Below are 22284 nucleotides of genomic sequence, written 5' to 3' on the forward strand. Positions count from 1 at the left end.
TACGCAGACAGACGATTGTGCTGAAAACACTACGTCGGGTTTTCCCAAAATCGTTTGAGTCACGGAATCCCTAATGACCTCCCGAGGGCATCGGAGATCCCCAAACATTCTCATTTGTCGACACACCTTTCTTGTCACAAAACAGGTGCAAACACAGAAATCAAAAGTAAAGAAGTCTTTTCTAACGATATCTATGCATTGAGGTCCACAGTCACAGATACATTCTCCAGCTGCATGGCCTCTCATACCAACCTCTGGATAGTTTGCACGTTAGGAGTGGGTGCTCTGATAAAAATTAAAAAGTTCTCTCACTAAATAAATGTTTAAGTCTTACCTTTTGTCATTTTTAATGGGAGGAGTGATGATGGAAAGTTGATTCTCATTGTGGACACATGCACCTCTCTCTCCCTCACACATACACACACACTCACCTCTTCTCCTCACTCACTCACATCTCTCTCTGACACTCACACACACAGACACACACACACACACCGGCGGCACGGTGGCACAATGGTTAGCACTGCTGTTTCACAGCACCAGGGACCCGGATTTGATTCCCGGCTTGGTCACTGTCTGTGTGGAGCTTGCACGTTCTCCCCGTGTCTGCGTGGGTGTCCTCCCACAGTCTGAAAGACGTGCTGGTTAGGAGCATTGGCCATGCTAAATTCTCCCTCAGTGTACCTGAACAGGCGCCAGAGTGTGGCGACTAGGGGATTTTTGCGGTAACTTCATTGCAATGTTAATGTAAGCCTTATTTGTGACACTAATAAATAATCATATAAACTCATATGTGCTCCCACGTCTCTCTCTCACACACACACTTCCCTGTCTCACGCATACCACTCTCTCTCTCCCTCTCACACACACATACCACTCCCCCTTTCACACATACATATCACTCTTTTTCTCACACCCACTCATCCCTCTCTCGCAGACACTCTTTCTCTCTCTGACAAACATTCATCCTCATCTCACACTCACCTCTCTGTCTCAGTTCCACAGAATCATCTCTCACTCACACACCCATTCTCACTAACAGACACTTACCCCTCTTTCACACACAGACACATACTCATCCATCTCTTCAAACTGCTTCTGCGGATAGAGCTGCCAGATATCCCTGCAGATATCCCTGTTTTCAGATTCAGAATCCCTACAGTGCAGAACAGGCTATTCGGCCCATTGAGTCTGCACCGACTCTGACAGAGCATCTTACCCAGGCCATCTCCTCCATCCTATCCCCATACATTTACCATGTCTAATTATTCTAACCTATTCAGCTTGGACACTGAGGGGCAATTTAGAATGGCCAATCCAGCTAACCAGCACGTCTTTCGGACTGTGAGAGGAAACCGGAGCACTCGGAGGAAACCCATGCAGGCGCAAGGAGAACGTGCAGGCTCCACACAGACAGTGACCCAAGCCGGGATTCGAACCTGTGGGCCCCTGGCGCTGTGAGGCAGCAGTGCTAACCACTGTGCCACCGTGCCGATTCAATCTGAATTCTTTACCGCTAAGTATTTCTAATTTATTATAAAGGGTGTGAATTATTTACTTCCCTTCCCGCTTTAAAGCGGGCAAGATTTATTTGTGCTTTCTTTTCAATTTCATATACTGTATTTGCAGTCCACGCATTGGGCGGGATTTTACGGCCTTGCTCAAGCGAGACCAGAAATTCCTGCCCGAGGTCAACGGAGATTTCCATAGTCAGACCCTCGCCCGCTCCGATTCCATGGCAGGCGAGGTGGTAGAGTTCCGGCCAATGGCTCCAATTGTCAAGGAGAGTCCACGGAATAAACTTGAAGGAGGGTTTAAGGAATTCCATGGAGTCATTGATAGAATTCCTGCTTGGCTCTGTGACTAAGTGCATGCTATGTATTAAAAAAATTAGTTGGACACAGTGTGGTCTCCTCTACAATGAGGATATATACAAACATATGAACAAGGAGCAAGATAAGGGGAGGCAATGACCTAGTGGCATTATCGCTAAACTATTAATCCAGAAACTCAGTTAATGTTCTGGGAACCCGGGTTCGAATCCCACCACGCCAGGTGGTGGAATTTGAATTCAGTAAAAATATATCTGGAATTAAGAATCTACTGATGACCATGAAACCATTGTTGATTGTCGTAAAAACCCATCTGGTTCAGTAATGTCCTTTAGGGAAGGACATCTGCCATTCTGGTTTTGCCTACATGTGACTCCAGAGCCACAGCAATGTGGTTGACTCTCAACTGCCCTCCAAGGGCAACTAGGGATGGGCAATAAATGCTGGCCAGCCAGTGACACCCATAAAGAACAAAGAACAGTACAGCACAGGAAACAGGCCCTTCGGCCCTCCAAGCCTGTGCCGCTCCTTGGTCCAACTAGACCAATCGTTTGTATCCCTCCATTCCCAGGCTGCTCATGTGACTATCCAAGTAAGTCTTAAACGATGTCAGCGTGCCTGCCACCACCATCCTACTTGGCAGCGCATTCCAGGCCCCCACCACCCTCTGTGTAAAAAACGTCCCTCTGATATCCGAGTTATACTTCGCCCCTCTCAGCTTGAGCCCGTGACCCCTCGTGATCGTCACCTCCAACCTGGGAAAAAGCTTCCCACTGTTCACCCTATCTATACCCTTCATAATCTTGTACACCTCTATTAGATCTCTCCTCATTCTCCGTCTTTCCAAGGAGAACAACCCCAGTCTACCCAATCTCTCCTCATAGCTAAGACCCTCCATACCAGGCAACATCCTGGTAAACCTTCTCTGCACTCTCTCAAATGCCTCCATGTCCTTCTGGTAGTGCAGCGACCAGAACTGGACGCAGTACTCCAAATGTGGCCTAACCAGCGTTCTATACAGCTGCATCATCAGACTCCAGCTTTTATACTCTATACCCCGTCCTATAAAGGCAAGCATACCATATGCCTTCTTCACCACCTTCTCCACCTGTGTTGCCAACTTCAAGGATTTGTGGACTTGCACACCTAGACATTGTATTCAAAATAAAGCTTCTTCACACAGATTGTGGTGAGCAGTCGACACTGTGAAGGAGATGAAAATAAGTGGCCCTCACCCAAGTTTTTGGACAATGGATCGAAGGTTTGGAAGGTCTGTGTTTCTATACTCCTGATGACTCTGCCATTTATTGTATAACTCCTCCCTACATTATTTCTTCCAAAATGCATCACTTCGCATTTATCCGGATTAAATTCCATCTGCCACCTCTCCGCCCAATTTTCCAGCCTATCTATATCCTGCTGTATTGCCCGACAATGCTCTTCGCTATCCGCAAGTCCAGCCATCTTCGTGTCATCTGCAAACTTGCTGATTACACCAGTTACACCTTCTTCCAAATCATTTATATATATCACAAATAGCAGAGGTCCCTGTACAGAGCCCTGCGGAACACCACTGGTCACAGACCTCCAGCCGGAAAAAGACCCTTCGACCACTACCCTCTGTCTCCTATTCATGTCCCATGAATGAATACAAAAAAAAGGCCATTCAGCTGTATAAAATGCCCGTTAGGACACAGCTAGAGAGTAGTGTGCAGTCCTGATTACTGCACTATCGGAAGGACGTGATTGCATGAGAAAGGATGCAGGGAAGATTCACCAGGATGTTCCCTGGGCTGGAGTGTTTCAGCTATTGAAGAGAGGCTGGTTAGGCTGGGGTGATTTTCCTTAGAGCAGAGAAGACTGAGGGGAGGACTTGATGGACGTGTACAAAATCATGAGGGACGTAGATAGGAACCTTTCCACTTAGCAGAGGGGTCAATAACCAGGGAGCATAGATTTAAGGTGAGGGGCAGGAGATTTAGAGGGGATTTGAGGGGAAAATATTTCACTCAGAGGGTGATGGGAATCTGGAACTCACTGTCTGAAAGGGAGGTCGAGGTGGGAACCCTCACAACATTTAAGAAGCATTTAAATGAGCATTGAAACACCACAGCATACTAAGCTGTAGATCAAGTGCTGGAAAATGGGTGATAGATAATGGATAAGTGCTTGATAACTGGCACAGACATAATGGGCCATGGGGCCTCTTTCTATGCTATAAAACTCGATTACTAAAGGTCTGGAAAGAGAGAGAGTGCAACAATCAGCTGTATGCATTTCTGGAGGTAGAAATCTGAGGGATGTGGTGGGAAGGGATAGGCCTGTTGAGACTAATGGCCTTTTATATCTGAAAGTGACTTATGTTCTTTAGCAGCTAATGTCTAAAATGTTATTTCCAAACCTTCGATCCATTGTCCAAAAACTTGGGTGAGGGCCACTTATTTTCATCTCCTTCACAGTGTCGACTGCTCACCACAATCTGTGTGAAGAAGCTTTACTTTTGAATACAATTATACATGGCTGATGGACTGAGCATGCACTTCAACTATTCTATAGGCGTGGCACGGTGGTACAATGGTTAGCACGACTGCCTCACAGCGCCAGAGACCTGGGTTCGATTCCCGGCTTGGGTCACAGTCTGTGTGGAGTCTGCATGTTCTCCCTGTGTCTGCTTGGGTTTCCCCCAGGTGCTCCGGTTTCCTCCCACAGTCCAAAGGTGTGCGGGTTAGGTGCATTGGCCATGCTAAATTGCCCCTTAGTGTCCTGTGATGCGTAGGTTAGCGGGATTAACAGGGTAAATATGTGGGGTTACGAGGATAGGGGCTGGGTAGGATTGTGGTCGGTGCAGACTCGATGGGCCGAATGACCTCCTTCTGCACTGTAGGGATTGTATAAGAGATCCCAAAAGGAATGCTCTGCCCAAATTATATGTGTGGCACAGTTGAACAACGGCTTGCTACTTTAGGGTGATCTTTGTGTGACCAGACTAGCAAACCTGAGATGCAGGAAACTGACTGGAAATTTGTGAGAGATTTTCTCACCCTACGATGGACTCGGAGATTTTTAGGCAGGCCATGTGTGTTAGGTTAATACTGATCCACATATTGTATATACTGAAAGAATCTGCACTCAGGGAACAAGAACATCTTCAATCTCACCTCATTTGCTTTGTTTTTAGGCATTTAAAAAAAAATCATTCATGGGACATGGGCGTCGCTGGCTGGCCAGCATTTATTGCCCATCCCTAGTTGTCTGAGGGTAATTGAGAGTCCACCACATTGCTGTGGCTCTGGAGTTACATGTAGGCCAGACCAGGTAAGGATGGCAGATTTCCTTCCCTTAAAGGACATTCGTGAACCAGATGGGTTTTTACCACAATTAACAATGGTTTCATGGTCATCAGTAGATTCTTAATTCCAGATATGTTTTATTAAATTCAAACTACACCATCTGCCACAGCAGGATTTGAACCCGGGTCCCCAGAACATTAGCTGAGTTTCTGTATCATCATAGAAACCCTACAGTGCAGAAGGAGGCCATTCGGCCCATCGAGTCTGCACCGACCACAATCCCACCCAGGCCCTACCCCCACATATTTTACCCACTAATCCCTCTAACCTACGCATCCCAGGGCTCTAAGGAGCAATTTTTTTTAACCTAGCCAATCAACCTAACCCGCACATCTTTGGACTGTGGGAGGAAACCGGAGCACCCGGAGGAAATCCACGCAGACACGAGGAGAATGTGCAAACTCCACACAGACAGTGACCCGAGCCGGGAATCGAACCCGGGACCCTGGAGCTGTGAAGCAGCAGTGCTAACCACTGTGCTACCGTGCGATAATCTAGCGATAATACCACTAGGCCATCGCATTTATACAGTGTTCCACACAAGTTCAGGGCATTCCAAAGCACTTTATTATCAATTTTTGGAGCATGGTCACTGTTTTAATGCAGGAAATGTGGCAGCCAACCTGTGCACAGCCAACTCCCACAAACAGCAATGTGATAAGCACAAGTTTCAGTGATGTTGATTGAAATATAAATACTGGCCTGTGCACTACGAAGAGCTCCTTGGCCTATCCTCGAATAGTATCGTGGGATTCTTTTTAAAAAATTCATTCATGGGACATGGGTGTCGCTGGCTGGCCAGTATTTATTGCCCATCTCATAGAACATAGAACATAGAACATAGAAAGCCACAGCACAAACAGGCCCTTCGGCCCACAAGTTGCGCCGATCACATCCCCACCTCTAGGCCTATCTATAGCCCTCAATCCCATTAAATCCCATGTACTCATCCAGAAGTCTCTTAAAAGACCCCAACGAGTTTGCCTCCACCACCACCGACGTCAGCCGATTCCACTCACCCACCACCCTCTGAGTGAAAAACTTACCCCTGACATCTCCTCTGTACCTACCCCCCAGCACCTTAAACCTGTGTCCTCTCGTAGCAACCATTTCAGCCCTTGGAAATAGCCTCTGAGAGTCTACCCTATCCAGACCTCTCAACATCTTGTAAACCTCTATCAGGTCACCTCTCATCCTTCGTCTCTCCAGGGAGAAGAGACCAAGCTCCCTCAACCTATCCTCATAAGGCATGCCCCCCAATCCAGGCAACATCCTTGTAAATCTCCTCTGCACCCTTTCAATGGCTTCAACATCTTTCCTGTAATGAGGTGACCAGAACTGCGCGCAGTACTCCAAGTGGGGTCTAATCAGGGTCCTATAAAGCTGCAGCATTATCTCCCGACTCCTAAACTCAATCCCTCGATTAATGAAGGCCAGTACGCCGTACGCCTTCTTGACCGCATCCTCCACCTGCGAGGCCGATTTAAGAGTCCTATGGACCCGGACCCCAAGGTCCTTCTGATCCTCTACACTGCTAAGAATGGTACCCTTCATATTATACTGCTGCTTCATCCCATTGGATCTGCCAAAATGGATCACCACACACTTATCCGGGTTGAAGTCCATCTGCCACTTCTCCGCCCAGTCTTGCATTCTATCTATGTCTCGCTGCAACTTCTGACATCCCTCCAAACTATCCACAACACCACCTACCTTGGTGTCGTCAGCTAGTTGCCTGAGGGTAATTGAGAGTCAACCACATTGCTGTGGCTCTGGAGTCACATGTAGGCCAGACCAGGTAAGGATGGCAGACACATGACTGTCTCTGTCAATCAATCTAATCAAAATCCTATTCTAAAACACCAGGGAAAAATCAAATTAAACAAAAAAGCATTCACTCAGATTAAAACAAACACATCCCCAGCTAAAATCAATCATTAGGCTGCAATCATAGCATGTGAGCTACCCGGTGCAGACAAATCGGCACCATATAAAAGAGAGCTGAATTTTAAACATACCCCACACAAGAAACATGATATAAATACATTTCTTTAAGGCACAGTTTCATTACAAGAAAATAAAATCCAGGAAGAAATTGCACTTTCACAACATCTTTTGCCAACGAAAGACATCCCAGATTGTTTCGTAGCCAATGAATTGTTTTTGAGGTGTCATCACTGTTGTAGTGTGGAGAAAATGAATGGTCAATGTGTGCACAGCAAGGTCCCACAATTGCAACAAATGAGCAGCTAATCTATTTCAGATAATGAATCGGTTAGGAAAAATCCTCTGCTCTTCTTCAAACAGTGCCCTGGGATCTTCCACGTCCACCCCGAGGACAAATGGACCCTTTGCTTGACATCTCAACTCCAAGATGGCACCTCCCGCAGTAACACATTGAAATGTCAGCATAAATCTCCAGAGAGGATCATGATGCCTTTGATTCCGATACGAGAGTGATACCATTGAGTCAAGACTATCAAGTGAACATAATGCTGCTTGGATTTTACTAAGAGGATATGAGATGGGGATTGGATTACTTAGAGGTTTTAAAGTTTAAGTTTAAAGTTTATTTAGTGGCGTCACAAGTAGGCTTACATTAACATCCGGGGCGGCACGGTAGCGCAGTGGTTAGCACTGCTGCTTCACAGCTCCAGGGTCCCGGGTTCGATTCCCGGCTCGGGTCACTGTCTGTGTGGAGTTTGCACATTCTCCTCGTGTCTGCGTGGGTTTCCTCCGGGTGCTCCGGTTTCCTCCCATAGTCCAAAGATGTGCGGGTTAGGTTGATTGGCCAGGTTAAAAATTGCCCCTTAGAATCCTAAAATGTGTAGGTTAGAGGGATTAGTGGGTAAATATATGGGGGTAGGGCCTGGGTGGGATTGTGGTCGGTGCAGACTCGATGGGCCGAATGGCCTCCTTCTGCACTGTAGGGTTTCTATGATTTCTAACATTGCAATGAAGTTAACCATCTCAAAGTATTTCATATGGTTGTTAATAAACAAACATACCTTATCATTACCCCAAAAAATTAAAGTTTAAGGTTTATTCATCAGTGTCACAAGTTGGCTTACATTAACACTGCAATGAAGTCACTGTGAAATTCCTCTAGTCACTATATTTCGGCGCCTGTTCGGGTACACTGAGGGAGAATTTAGCATTACCAATGCACCTAACCAACACACCTTTTGGACTGTGGGAGGAAACCGGAACACCCGGAGGAAATCCACGCAGACACGGGGAGAATGTGCAAACTCCACACAGACAGTGACCCAAGCCAGGAGTCGAATCCGGGCCCCCGGAGCTGTGAGGCAGCAGCACTAACCACTGTGCCACTGTGCTGCCCACAGTTGCACCTTCTTGGATGATCCCCTAACTATCCACAACATCAAGAGAAGACCCATGGGAACCCTGGGTGGGGGTGGCACGGTGGCACAGTGGTTAGCGCTGCTGTCACACAGTGCCAGGGACCCAGGTTTAATTCCAGCCTCGGGTCACTGCCTGTGTGGAGATTGTACATTCTCCCCGTGTCTGCATGGGTTTCCTCCGGGTGCTCCGGTTTTCTCCCACAGTGTGCGGGTTAGGTGGATTGACCATGCTAGATTGTCCCTTAGTGTCAGGGGGACGAGGAGGGTAAATGCATGGGGTGGCGGGATAGGGCCTGGGGTGGGATTGTCATCAGTGCAGGCTCGATGGGCTGAATGGCCTCTTTCTGCACTGTAGGGATTCTAACCCCAGTAAAACTGCCAATGCTGAGGGTGCTTCGCTCAGGTGGAGATGCTGCTCTTCAGATGGAGGAACACATTTGAAGTTGTGACTGCCTCTGCATATGGAGTCGTGCTACATCATTCTCGTATCATTCTGGCAATGCACCAACTCCTCCACCGAATGGGTCACTTGGTCACCCATCTCGTCCACACCACTGCTCTGACAGGCCAGGAGGCGGGCTGGCTGGGTGGTGAACTCTCATATCCACCTCCCTCCCTCCGAGGCTCAGCCACCCTGCTAACTTGAACAGATCACATCAAAGCTACGCAGCTGGGAACTGTATGGTGCGATTAACATGCAGTGCTGGCCAAGGCAAACCCAGGCAGGCACGCCTCGGAGATAATCTCACAGCTTCACACCAGCTTCAAGTGGGAAGAAACAAAGCTCAAAAAATGGTTTTGTCGACCACCTGGGAACTCTTTGCACCTCTTTCGTAATCAGTGTTTTTTTTACCACCTGCCAGATCTCATTAAACCTGATATAGAAGTTCTGATGTGGAGATGCCGACGTTGGACTGGGGTAAGCACAGTAAGAAGTCTCACAACACCAGGTTAAAGTCCAACAGGTTTATTTGGTAGCTAATACCATAAGCTTTCGGAGCACTGCCCCTTCGTCAGATGGAGTGGATATCTGTTCTCCAACAGTGCACAGAGACACAGAAATCAAATTACAGAATACTGATTAGAATGCGAATCTCTACAGCCAGCCAGGTCTTAAAGGTACAGATAATGTGGGTGGAGGGAACATTAAACACAGGTTAAAGAGATGTGTATTGTCTCCAGACAGAACAGCCAGTGAGATTCTGCAAGATCAGGGGGAAAGCTGTGGGAGTTACTGATAATGTGACATAAATCCAACATCCCGGTTTAGGCCGTCCTCATGTGTGCGGAACTTGGCTATCAGTTTCTGCTCAGCGACTCTGCGCTGTCGTGTGTCGTGAAGGCCGCCTTGGAGAACGCTTACCTGAAGATCCAAGGCTGAATGCCCATGACTGCTGAAGTGCTCCCCAACAGGAAGAGAACAGTCTTGCCTGGTGATTGTCGAGCGGTGTTCATTCATCCGTTGTCGTAGCGTCTGCATGGTTTCCCCAATGTACCATGCCTCGGGACATCCTTTCCTGCAGCGTATCAGGTAGACAACGTTGGCCGAGTTGCAAGAGTAGGTACCGTGTACCTGGTAGATGGTGTTCTCACGTGAGATGATGGCATCCGTGTCGATGATCCGGCAGGTCAACAAAGTTCAACAAAGATTCGGATGTCAATGAACATATTTCTTCACCTAATAAAAGAGCTCTGGATCCATGGTCAGGGATTAACACAGAGCGAGTGGCATAGTTCAGATCTGTTAGGCCCTCACTGTTTAACAAAGTGTGACAAACTCGGCAGAGGTTAGGACCCTTTCAAAAGCAATTCAAACTCCGGACAGAATCACCCCACAAGATTTCATGTTTTAAACAAAACAGTTTTCTATCCACTCTGATGAAGGTTCATCCAGACTCAAAACGTTGGCTCTATTCTCTCTCCACAGAGGCTGTCAGATCTGCTAAGTTTCCCCAGCATTTTCTGTTTTTGTTTCAGATTCCAGCATCCGCAGTATTTTGCTTTTATCTTCGTGTTTAACTCACTGCCGCTTCTCGTCCAGGAATGCCTTCCCTGAAGATGCACTGCCCTTCTTTCCGACAGCTCTGACCAAGAGACATCCAGACTCAAAATGTTGGCTCTATTCTCTCTCCACGGAGGCCGTCAGACCTGCAGAGATTTTCCAGCATTTTCTGTTTTTGTTTCAGATTCCAGCATCCGCCGTATTTTGCTTTTATCTTAGTGTTTTTTATCCAGGTTTTAAGCAAAGCAAGTGCTACTTAACACCATGTTCTATAAACACTTAAACATTAAACCCAAAAATCTCAACAACATACTTTGTTTACCAGCCAAGAGTTCCCGTATACTTCATAGAACCTTGAGGGTCCCTTCAGTTCTCCTGGGAACAAAGCAAAGTGTGCCACATCTCTCAGGAATTCACTTTGATTATCTGCAGTGTCCCTGCTCTTCTCCTGGATATGAGCTTTCTTGAGGTCATTCCACCAGCATCCAGCTAGGAGAACTCTTCAATCTTCTTGAGCATCTTATGATTGTGGATTTCCTAGATGAAACATCACCCTCACTGTATTTTTGCTTCATGATTCCAAATCAAAAATACCCCTGGTTTCTAAAAGCACCCTGCTCTTGGTTCCAGCTGCTTTACAGCCCCTGGAAGATTCTCTCTCTGGCTGATCCAAACTTCAACTGACTCTTTCTATGAGAAATCACTCAGATAAAACCTTCCCTTAATATATCCCAATAGCAAGATTGGGATCTTCCAGATTGAGTTGTAAATGAATTATCTGAGCAGTAAGTTGGCAGATGACACCAAAGTAGGTGGTTTGGTAGACAGTGAGGAAGGTTATCGAAAAATTGCAGCAGGATCTTGATCAGCTGGGGTAATGGGCCGAGAAATGGCAAATGGAGTCCAATACAGATGAGTGTGTGGTGTTGCATTTTGGTAAGTCAAATCAAGATAGAACTTTCATGGTGAATGGTAGAGCCTTGGGGAGTATCGTGGAACAGAGGGACCTTGGAGTTCAGGTGATGTCTTGAGGAGTGTACATGTTACAGAGAAGGAGCTGCTGGAAATCTTAAAGTGCATCAAGATAGATAAATCCCCAGGACATGATGAAATGTATTCCAGGACACGATGGGAGGCTAGGGAGGAAATTGCAGGTCCCATAGCAGAGATATTTGAATCATCAATAGTCATAGGTGAGGTGCCTGAAAATTGGAGGGTGGCAAATGTTGTGACTTTGTTTAAGAAGGGCTGTAGGGAAAAGCCTGGGAATTACAGGACAGTGAGCTTCACATCTGTAGTGGGTAAATTATTGGGAGGTAATTTGAGAGACAGGATCTACAGGCATTTAGAGACACAAGGACTGATTAGGGACAGTCAGCATGGCTTTGTGAATGGAAAACCATGTCTCACAAATTTGATTGAGTTTTTTGAAGGGGAATCAAGAAGGTAGATGAGGGCAGTGCAGTTGATGTTGTCTACAAGGACTTAGCAAGGCCTTTGACAAGGTACCACATGGTAGTTTGTTACATAAGGTTAATTCTCATGGGGTCCAGGGTGAGGTAGCCAAATGGATGCAAAATTGGCTTGATGACAGAAGACAGAGGGTAGTTGTAGAGGGTTGTTTTTCAAACTACAGACCTGTGACCAGTGGTGAGCCTTAGGGATCGGTGCTGGGTCCAATGTTATTTGTCATTTATATTAATGATTTGGATGAGAAATTAGTAGGCATTGTTAGTAAATTTGCAGGTGACACCAAGATTGGTGGCATAGTGGACAGTGAAGAACGTTATCTAGGATTGCAATGGGATCTTGATCAATTGGGCCAGTGGGCTGATGAATGGCAGATGGAGTTTAATTTAGATAAATACGAGGTGATGCATTTTGGTCGATCGAACCAGGGCAGGACTTACTCAGTTAATGGTAGGGCATTGGGGAGAGTTGCAGAACAAAGAGATCTAGTACAGGTTCATAGCTCATTGAAAGTGGAGTCACAGGTGGACAGGGTGGAGAAGAAGGCATTCAGCATGCTTGGTTTCATTGGTCAGAACATTGAATACAGGAGTTGGGACGTCTTGTTGAAGTTGTACAAGACATTGGTAAGGCCACACTTGGAATACTGTGTACAGTTCTGGTCACCCTATTATAGAAAGGATATTATTAAGAAAGAGTGCAGAAAAGGTTTACCAGGATGCTACCGGGACTTGATGATTTGAGTTATAAAGAAAGGCTGGATAGACTGAAACTTTTTTCTCTGGAGCGTAGGAGGCTGAGGGGTGACCTTATAGAGGTCTATAAAATAATGAGGGGCATAGATCAGCTAGCTGGTCAATATCTTTTCCCAAAGGTAGGGGAGACTAAAACTAGAGGGCATAGGTTTGAGGTGAGAGGGGAGAGATATAAAAGGGTCCAAAGGGTCATTTCTTTCACACAGAGGGTGGTGAATGTCAGGAACAAGCTGCCAGAGGTAGTAGTAGAGGTGGGTACAATTTTGTCTTTTAAAAAGCGTTTAGACAGTTACATAGGTAAGATGGGTATAGAGGGATATGGGCCAAACGCGGGCAATTGGGAATAGCTTAGGGGCTAAAAAAAGGGCGGCATAGACAAGTTGGGCCAAAGGGATAGTTTCCATACTGTAAACCTGTATAACTCTATGATTCTATGGCATTTGAACGGACATATGATAGGAAAGGTTTTGAGGGATACAGGCCAAATGCAAGCAAATGGGGTTAGCTTCGATCGGCATTTTGGTCAGCATGGATCAGTTTGGGCCGAAGGGCCTGACTCCGCGCTGCAGATTCTATGATTCTCCAATTCCCAAATCTTCCCTTGGTTCTGGGAAACAAAATCAATAATGTAAACACCTTATTGAGAGAGTGGTGAATGTCTCCTCTCCTTCAAGAAGTTCTAAAAATGAAAAAAAATGTAGCCCATTGTTTAGTGTCCAATATTTTCTCCTATGACCTTATTAAATTAATATCGGTCACCGTATGACCTTAAATCACTTCAGGTCTGTTTACCAGCTTAGGACACATTGGGTTTATATCCACTAGGGTTTAGAAGAGTAAGAGGCAATTTGATTGAAACTTTTAAGACCCTAAGAGGTAGTGACAGAGTGCACGTGGAGAAAATGTTTCCTCTTTTCTAAGAATCTAGAAGTAGGGATCACTGTTTAAAAATAAGGGGTCGCCCATTTAAGACAAAAATTGGGAGAGATATTTTTTCTCTCAGAGGTTGGTGAGTCTCGAGAATTCTCTTCCTCGAAAGGCAGTGGAAGCAGAGTCTTTGAATATTTTTTAAGGCGGAGGTAGTTAGATTCTTGATTAACAAGGGGGTGAAAAGTGGATAGGCAGGAATGTGGAGTTGAGGTCACAATCGGATCAGCCATGATCGTATTGAATGGCAGCCTCGATGGGCCGAGTGGCCTACTCCTGTGCCTAATTCACATGTTTGCACATATGTCTGTTCGTATGTTCTCAAACTAGGGGAGGGATTTTCTGGCCGCCCTCACCCCAATGCTGGAAAATCCCACTGAGGTCAACGGACCTTAGCATGGTCTGTGTCCCGCCCGCTCCAATTCGCGTGGTGGGCGGGACAGGAAAATTCCACCCTATGTGTCTTTATTTCTCTCACATTTAAAAATTTCAATTCCCAAACCAGAAGATGTAGAACAAAGAAGAACAAAGAAAATTACAGCTCAGGAACAGGTCCTTCAGCCCTCTAAGCCTGCACCGACCATGTCTGAACTAAAGCTCCCTCCCCTTCCTGGGACTATATCCCTCTTTTCCCATCGTATTCATATATAAAGAACAAAGAAAATTACAGCACAGGAATAGGTCCTTCGGCCTCTACTCCAACACATATGAGTCATAAAATTAGGTATTAGTAACAATCGTTATCTGACATCTTTCTTAATGACATAAACATAATTTTACTACAATCACTGTCGATTAAACCAAAGTTATGGAAGACGTAGACTACTGCTACATAGAAAGACTGAAATGCATGAGAAAAATAAGTATTATTTCAGCTTAGCTCAATTGATATCCCTCCTGGCATCGAAGGTTGTGAGTTCAAACCACGCTGCAAGACTTAAAGGCATAAGTTGTGTTCTCCAGTGCATTGGTGAAGGAAAGCTACGGGAAGGAAGAACTTTGACCCCGCTTTGCTGGTTCAAGTCAATATCAAGGATGCTACCGGGACTTGATGGTTAGAGTTATAAGGAGAGGCTGGATAGACTGGGACTTTTTTTCCTGGAACGTAGGAGGTTTGGGGTGATCTTATAGAGGTCTATAAAATAATGAAGGGCATAGATAAGATAGACAGTCAACATCTTTTCCCAAAGGTAGGGGAGCCTAAAACTAGAGGGCATAGGTTTAAGGTGAGAGAGGAGAGATACAAAGGGGCCCAGAGGGGCAATTTTTTCACACAGATGGTGGTGAGTGTCTGCAATGAGCTGCCAGAGGCAGTAGTAGAGGTGGGTACAATTTTGTCTTTTAAAAAGCATTTAGACAGTTGCACCTATATATGTATAGGTAAGATATAGACAGTTACCTATAAGATGGGTAGAGAGGGATATGGTCCAAATGTGGGCCATTGGGACTAGCTTAGTCGTAAAAACTGGGTAGCATGGAAATATTGGGCCGAAGGGCCTGTTTCCATGCTGTAAACCTCTCTGACTCTATGACCCCATTGTACTATTGTAATTGAAGCAAGGAGTTCTCCCAGACAACATTCTTCCCTTAAATAAAACCAAATGTCAACTAATTGATCCTTTCTCCCACACCTGTTTGTGGAATTTTGCTGTGGAAAAATTGTCAGGTTAGTTTAACTGGATAATAGAAATCAGTGTAGGTCAAACTGAGGCACTTCGAGATATTTCTCTGACAACAAAAACGTGCAGGAGATTCAAACTTTGTGATTAAAAATGGAAAAGTGGACCAGTTGCTCTTTAAACCAGTTCCTTCGATGGACAGCTTGACCAACACAATCACATGGTACTCATTGAATTCAGGAAGCTTACTGCAGGGCATGTCCCTGTCTCCATCAATGGGGATGAAGTGGAAATGGTCGAGAGCTTCAAGTTTCTAGGTTTTCAGGACACCAACAACCTATCCCAGCCCTTCCACATCAATGCTATAGTTAAGAAAGCCAACCCACACGTCTACTTTCTCAGAAGGCTAAGGAAATGCAGCCTGTCAGCTACGACTCTCACCAATTTTGACAGATGCAGCATAGGAAGCATCCTTTCCGGATGTATCACAACTTGATATGGCTCCTGCTCTGACCAAGACCACAAGAAACTACAAAGGGTTGTGAACATAGCCCAGTCCATCACGCAAACTATCCTCCCATCCATTGACTCTGTCTACACTTCCGGCTTCCACGGGAAGGTAGCCAGCATAATTAAGGACCCCACGCACCCCAGACATTCTCTCTTCAACCTTCTTCTGTCAGGAAAAAGATACAAAAGTCCGAGATTACGTACCAACCAAGTCAAGAACAGCTTCTTCCCTGCTGCCATCAAGGCTTTTGAATGGACCAATCTTACATTAAGTTGATCTTTCTCTCCACCCTTGCTATGACTGTAACACTACATTCTGCATCATTTTCTTTCCTACTCCCCTGTGTACTCTATGTATGGTATGCTTTGTATAGCGTGCAAGAAACAATACTTTTCATTGTTTCCCAATACGCGTAATGATAATAAATCAAATCAAATCAAAAGCAAATCCTCTTGATGTTCAACGGCTGAACACTTGACCAAATCATTGACCAAAAATTTTGCAGAATTGTATGTGCCAGATATCACCATTCCGTCATTAATGGCGTATTAGAAACTTGGAACTCCCTGCCTAACAGTACTCATGGTGCACCCAGAGCAAATGGACTGGAGCGGTTCAAGATGGCTGCAGGAGCCTCTCAAGGGGAATCAGGGTTGGACAACAAATGCTGGCCTCAACTGTGACACCCACATGCTGTGAATAAATTTTTAAAAATGCATTAATTAGATGTTCTGCTTTAAAACAAATCAAATCAATTCTGCAAGTTGAAACACAGTTTCCCACTCCTACAGTGACTGGGACCAGCGCCACATCTTCAGTCAGTTCAAACCACAATTTTGGCTGAGGCTCAGATTTCCTTCAAATAATTCGGCTCCCTTTTAAAGGACGTTACGGTGTTCCCTGGTGCATTTGAGGTGGATCCTGGTACACAGTCCTAAATGAGGGGTGCTGGGGTGGGCTGGAGTGAGGGGGGTGGTGGGTGGGGGGTGTAGGGGGATTGGCAGGGTAGTTCTGCTTCAAAGACAACCACTGCTGGAGAAATGACTCACCCAAAACTGACCCACCCTCCAGCACAGCACTCACTTCCGAAAAAAAGAAATGAGACATGTGAGCAGAAACATGTGGTCCCTGTGCGCAGAAGCATGATGTTTATTTCCGAGGCAGCCATCTCATGGGGTGTTGCAATCAGGAACAGAGACAGCGGGGAAATTTGGCGTCAAAAGGTTAATCCTGTGATTCTCTCGATCAATCTGTTCCATTCTGAACGACTTTGGTCTATTTTCTTACTGAGTGATGTTATTCGGTTCCACACCTTTGATGCCAAAATATTGACATGAAAAGTACCCATAGAGCCCCAAATATTGTGGTTGTTTTGTGCACTCAGTTAAGTTAAGACATGTTTGTAACACCTCCAAAGTAGCATATCTCTTTGTGAGAAATTGGACACTGGAAATTTCCAAGGCTACAGCTGAATTTCCGGAGGACTGGAGGATAGCCAATGTTGTTCCATTGTTGAAGAAGAGCAACAGGGATAAATAATCCAGGAAATTATAGGCCGGTGAGCCTTACGTCAGTGGTAGGGAAGTTATTGGAAAAGATTCTTAGGGACAGGATTTACTCACATTTGGAAACAAAGGACTTATTAGTGATAGACAGCATGATTTTGTGAAGGGGAGGTTGTGCCTCACTAACTTGATCGAGTTTTTCGAGGAAGTGACGAAGATGATAGATGATGGAAAGGCAGTGGATGTTGTATTCACTTCAATAAAGCCTTTGACAAGGTACCTCATGGTAGACTGGTACGAAAGGTGAAGTCACACAGGATCAGAGGAGAGCTGGCAAGGTGGATTCAGAGCTGGCTTGGCCATAGAAGACAAAGGGTAGCAGCAGAGGGATGTTTTTCTGAATAGAAGACTGTGACTAGCAGTGTTGACTAGCAGTGTTCCACAGGGATCAGTTCTGGGAACTTTGTTGTTTGTGGGATATATAAATGATTTGGAGGAAAATGTAGCTGGCCTGGTTAGTAAGTTCGCAGACGACACAAAAATTGATGGAGTTGCAGATAGTGAAGAGGATTGTCAGAGGATATAGTACGATATATACTGGTTGGAGACTTGGGCAGAAAAATGGCAGATGGAGTTTAATCCGGACAAGTTTGAGAGAATGCATTTTGGAAGGTCCAATGCATGTAGGAACTATACAGTGAATGGGAGAACCCTTAGGTGCATTGACAGGGAGAGAGATCTGGGTGTACATATCCACCAATCACTGAAAGTGGCAACGCAGGTGGATAAGGTAGTCAAAAAGGCATGTGGCATGTTTGCTTTCACAGGTCATGCTGCAGCTGTACAAAACCTTAGTTAGGCCTCATTTAGAATATTCTGTACAATTCTAGTCGCCACACTCCCACAAGGATGTGAATGCTTTGGAGAGGGTAGAGAAGAGGTTTACCAGGATGTTTCCTGGTCTGGAGGGTATTAGCTATGAGGAGAGGTTGGACAAACTCGGTTTGTTCTCACTGGAACGACGGAGGTTGAGGGGTGTCCTGATAGAGGTTTACAAGATTGTGAGGGGCATGGACAGAGTGGATAGTCAGATGCTCTTTCCTAGGTAGAAAATTCAAGTTCTAGGGAACATAGGTTTAAGGTGTGCTGGGAAAAGTTTAGAGGAGATGTGCGAGGCAATTTTTTTACACAGAGGGTGGTGAATGTCTGGAACGCGCTGCCCGGGGAGGTGGTGGGAGCAGGTACGATAGCGGCATTTAAGGGGCAACTAGACAAATACATGAATAGGATGGGAATGGAAGGATACAGGTTCTGTAAGTGCATACGGTTTTAGTTTAGGCGGGCATCATGATCAGCGCAGGCTTGGAGAGCCGAAGGGCTGTCCCTGTGCTGCAGTGTTCTTTGTTCTTTTCTTTTGTTCTTCGGTATAAGAAGTCTGAAAGATATTTTGTTGTAATGCTCATAGTAACAGTTTGGATGGTGTTCCTGATAAGGTAGTTTTACCACATATTTCTGTGAAACTTTGGCAAAGTACTCACTTTTAGATTAATTATTGTGGTTGTTTTGTGCACTCAGTTAAGTTAAGACATGTTTGTTTATAAGTTTAACACCTCCAAAGTAGCATATCCTTTGTGAGATGATAACAGGACATGTCAGAGATCATTAGACAGAGATCACTGGGTGCCTCTTTGTCCAGCTACTTTTCATCACATTGAAAATCACTTCTACTTCTTGAGTGGATTTCAATTGTTTTGAAGCACAATGTCTAATTTGTGCTTTGTTAAAAAGTCATTGACGGGGCATGTGTGATATCAGGACCAGTGGCATTGTTCATCCCTAATTAGACTTGAAAAGGTGTTAATGAGGCATGTTCTTGAATTACTGTGTGTTGACGTTTCCCTCAGAGCAGCAGGATGAAACTTAGTCATCAAAAGCAAGGAAATTCACAGCAAGGATATTTGCAACAAAGATATTCACAACATGGATATCTGCAGCAAGGATATCCACAGCAAGGAACTCCAGAGCAAGGAAATTCACAGCATAAATATCTGCAACAAAGATATTCACAACATGCATATCTGCAGCAAGGATATCCACAGCAAGGATATTCAAAGCATGGATATCTGCAGCATGGATATCCACAGCAAGGATATTCACAACATGGATATCTGCAACATAGATATCTGCAGCAAGGATATCCGCAGCAAGGATATCCACAGCAAGGATATCCGCAACAAGGAAATCCACAGCAAGGATATGTGTGAATATAGGGAGTTAGGCAGAAGGCTAAAGTGCAGGACCTCGAAGGTAGTAATTTCTGGACTACTACCGGTGCCACGTGCTAGTGAGAGTCGGAATAGGAAGATTAGGCAGATGAATGCATGGCTTGAGAGTTGGTGCAGGGAGTGGCAATTTAAATTTTTGGATCATTGGGATCTCTTCTGGGGAAGGGGTGACCTGTTCAAGAGGGACAGGTTACACCTGAACTTGAAGGGGGACTAATATCCTGGCAGGGAGATTTTCTAGAGCCACTTGGGAGGGTTTAAAATAGTTTGGTAGTGGGGGGGGGGGACCCAAAGCAGTAGGAAGACAGAAGAGAAGATTGAGGACAGCACAGAAGTTAAAGAGAGCTCATTAAGTAGTAAAGGCAATATCAGTAATCCGAGTAGCAGACAGATCAGGCAAAAGCAGAGCAGAGAGCAAGAGAAGTCCAGATTAAACTGCATTTATTTCAATGCAAGAGGGCTGACAGGCAAGGCAGATGAACTCAGGGCATGGATGGGTACGTGGGACTGGGATACTATAGCAATTACTGAAACCTGGCTACGGGAGGGACAGGACTGGCAGCTCAATGTTCCAGGGTACAGATGCTATAGGAAAGATAGAATAGGAGGTAAGAGAGGTGGGGGAGTTGCACTTTTGATTAGGGAAAACATCACGGCCGTACTGAGAGGGGATATATCTGAGAGTTCAGCCACTATATGGGTAGAACTGAGAAATAAGAAGGGGGAAATCACTTTGATAGGGTTGTATTATAAGCCCCCAAATAGTCAGCGGGACATTGAGGAGCAAACATGTAAGGAGATTACAAATAGCTCCAAGAAAAATAGGGTGGTAATAGTCGGGGATTTTAACTTTCCCAACATTGACTGGGATAGCCATAGTATTAGAGGGTTGGATGGAGAAAAATTTGTTGAGTGTATTCAGGAGGAATTTCTCGTTCAGTACGTGGATGGCCTGACTAGAGAGGGGGCAAAACTTGACCTTCTCTTGGGAAATAAGGAAGGGCAGGTGACAGGAGTGTTAGTGAGAGATCACTTTGGGACCAGTGACCATAATTCCATTGGTTTTAAGATAGCTTTGGAGACTGATAGGTCTGGCCCAAAAGTTAAAATTTTAAATTGGGGCAAGGCCAATTTTGATGGTATCAGGCAGGAACTTTCAAAAATGAATTGGGGTAGTCTGTGGGAAGACAAAGGGATGTCTGGTAAGTGGGAGGCTTTCAAAAGTGTGTTAACCAGGCTTCAGGGTAAGCACATTCCTCTTAGAGTGAAGGACAAGGATGGTAAAAGTCAGGAACCCCGGATGACTCAGGATATTGAGGCCCTGGTCAAGAAGGAGAAGGAGGCACATGATATGCATAGGCAGCTGGGATCAAGTGAATCCCTTGAAGAGTATAGGAGTAGAGTTAAGAGAGAAATCAGGAGGGCAAAAAGGGGCACGAGATTGTTTTGGCAGATAAGGCAAAGGAGAATCCAAAGAGCTTCTACAAATACATAAAGGCCAAAAGAGTAACTAGGGAGAGAGTAGGGCCTCTTAAGGATCAACAAGGTCATCCATAAGAAATGGGTGAGATCCGAAATGAATATTTCTCATCAGTATTTACTGTTGAGAAAAGCATGGATGTTAGGGAACTTGGGGAAATAAATAGTGATGTCTTGAGGAGTGTACATATTGCAGAGATGGAGGTGCTGGAAGTCTTAAAGCGCATCAAGGTAGATAAATCCTCGGGACCTGATTAAGTGTATCCCAGGACATTGTGGGAGGCTAGGGAGGAAATTGCAGGTCCTCGAGCAGAGACATTTGAATCATTGATAGTCACAGATGAGGTGCCTGAAGATTGGAGGGTGGCAAATGTTGTGCCTTTGTTTAAAAAGGGCTGCAGGGAAAAGCCTGGGAACTACAGGCCAGTGAGCCTCATATCTGTGGTGGGTAAGTTGTTGGAAGGTATTTTGAGAGATAGGACCTACAGCCATTTGGAGATGCAGGGGCTGATTAGGGACAGTCAGCATGGCTTTGTGAGTGGAAAATCATGTCTCACAAATTTGATTGAGTTTTTTGAAGGGGTAACCAAGAAGGTAGATAAGGGAAGTGCAGTTGATGTTGTCCACATGGACTTTAGCAAGGCCTTTGACAAGTTGTCCCGTGGTAGGTTGTTGTATAAGGTTAAATCTCACAGCATCCAGGGTGGGTAGCTAAATGGACACAAAATTGGCTTGATGACCGAAGCCAGAGGGTGATTGTAGAGGGTTGTTTTTCAAACTGGAGACCTATGATTCCTCAGGGATCAGTGCTGGGTCCACTGTTATTTGTCATTTATATTAATGATTTGGATGAGAATATAGGGGCATGGTTAGTAAGTTTGCAGATGAACCAAGATTGCTGGCATAGTGGACAGTGAAGAAGGTTATCTCTGATTGCAACAGGATCTTGATCAACTGGGCCAGTGGGCTGATGAATGGCAGATGGAGTTTAATTTAGATAAATGCGAGGTGATGCATTTTGGTAGATTGAACCAGGGCAGGACTTACTCAGTTAATGGTAGGGCATTGGGGAGAGTTATAGAACAAAGAGATCTAGGGGTACATGTTCATAGCTCCTTGAAAATGGAGTCACAGGTGGACAGAGTGGTGAAAAAGGCTTTCTGCATGCTTGGTTTCATTGGTCA

Source organism: Mustelus asterias, chromosome 3, assembly GCF_964213995.1.
Source record: "Mustelus asterias chromosome 3, sMusAst1.hap1.1, whole genome shotgun sequence".
NCBI classification, from domain to species: domain Eukaryota; kingdom Metazoa; phylum Chordata; class Chondrichthyes; order Carcharhiniformes; family Triakidae; genus Mustelus; species Mustelus asterias.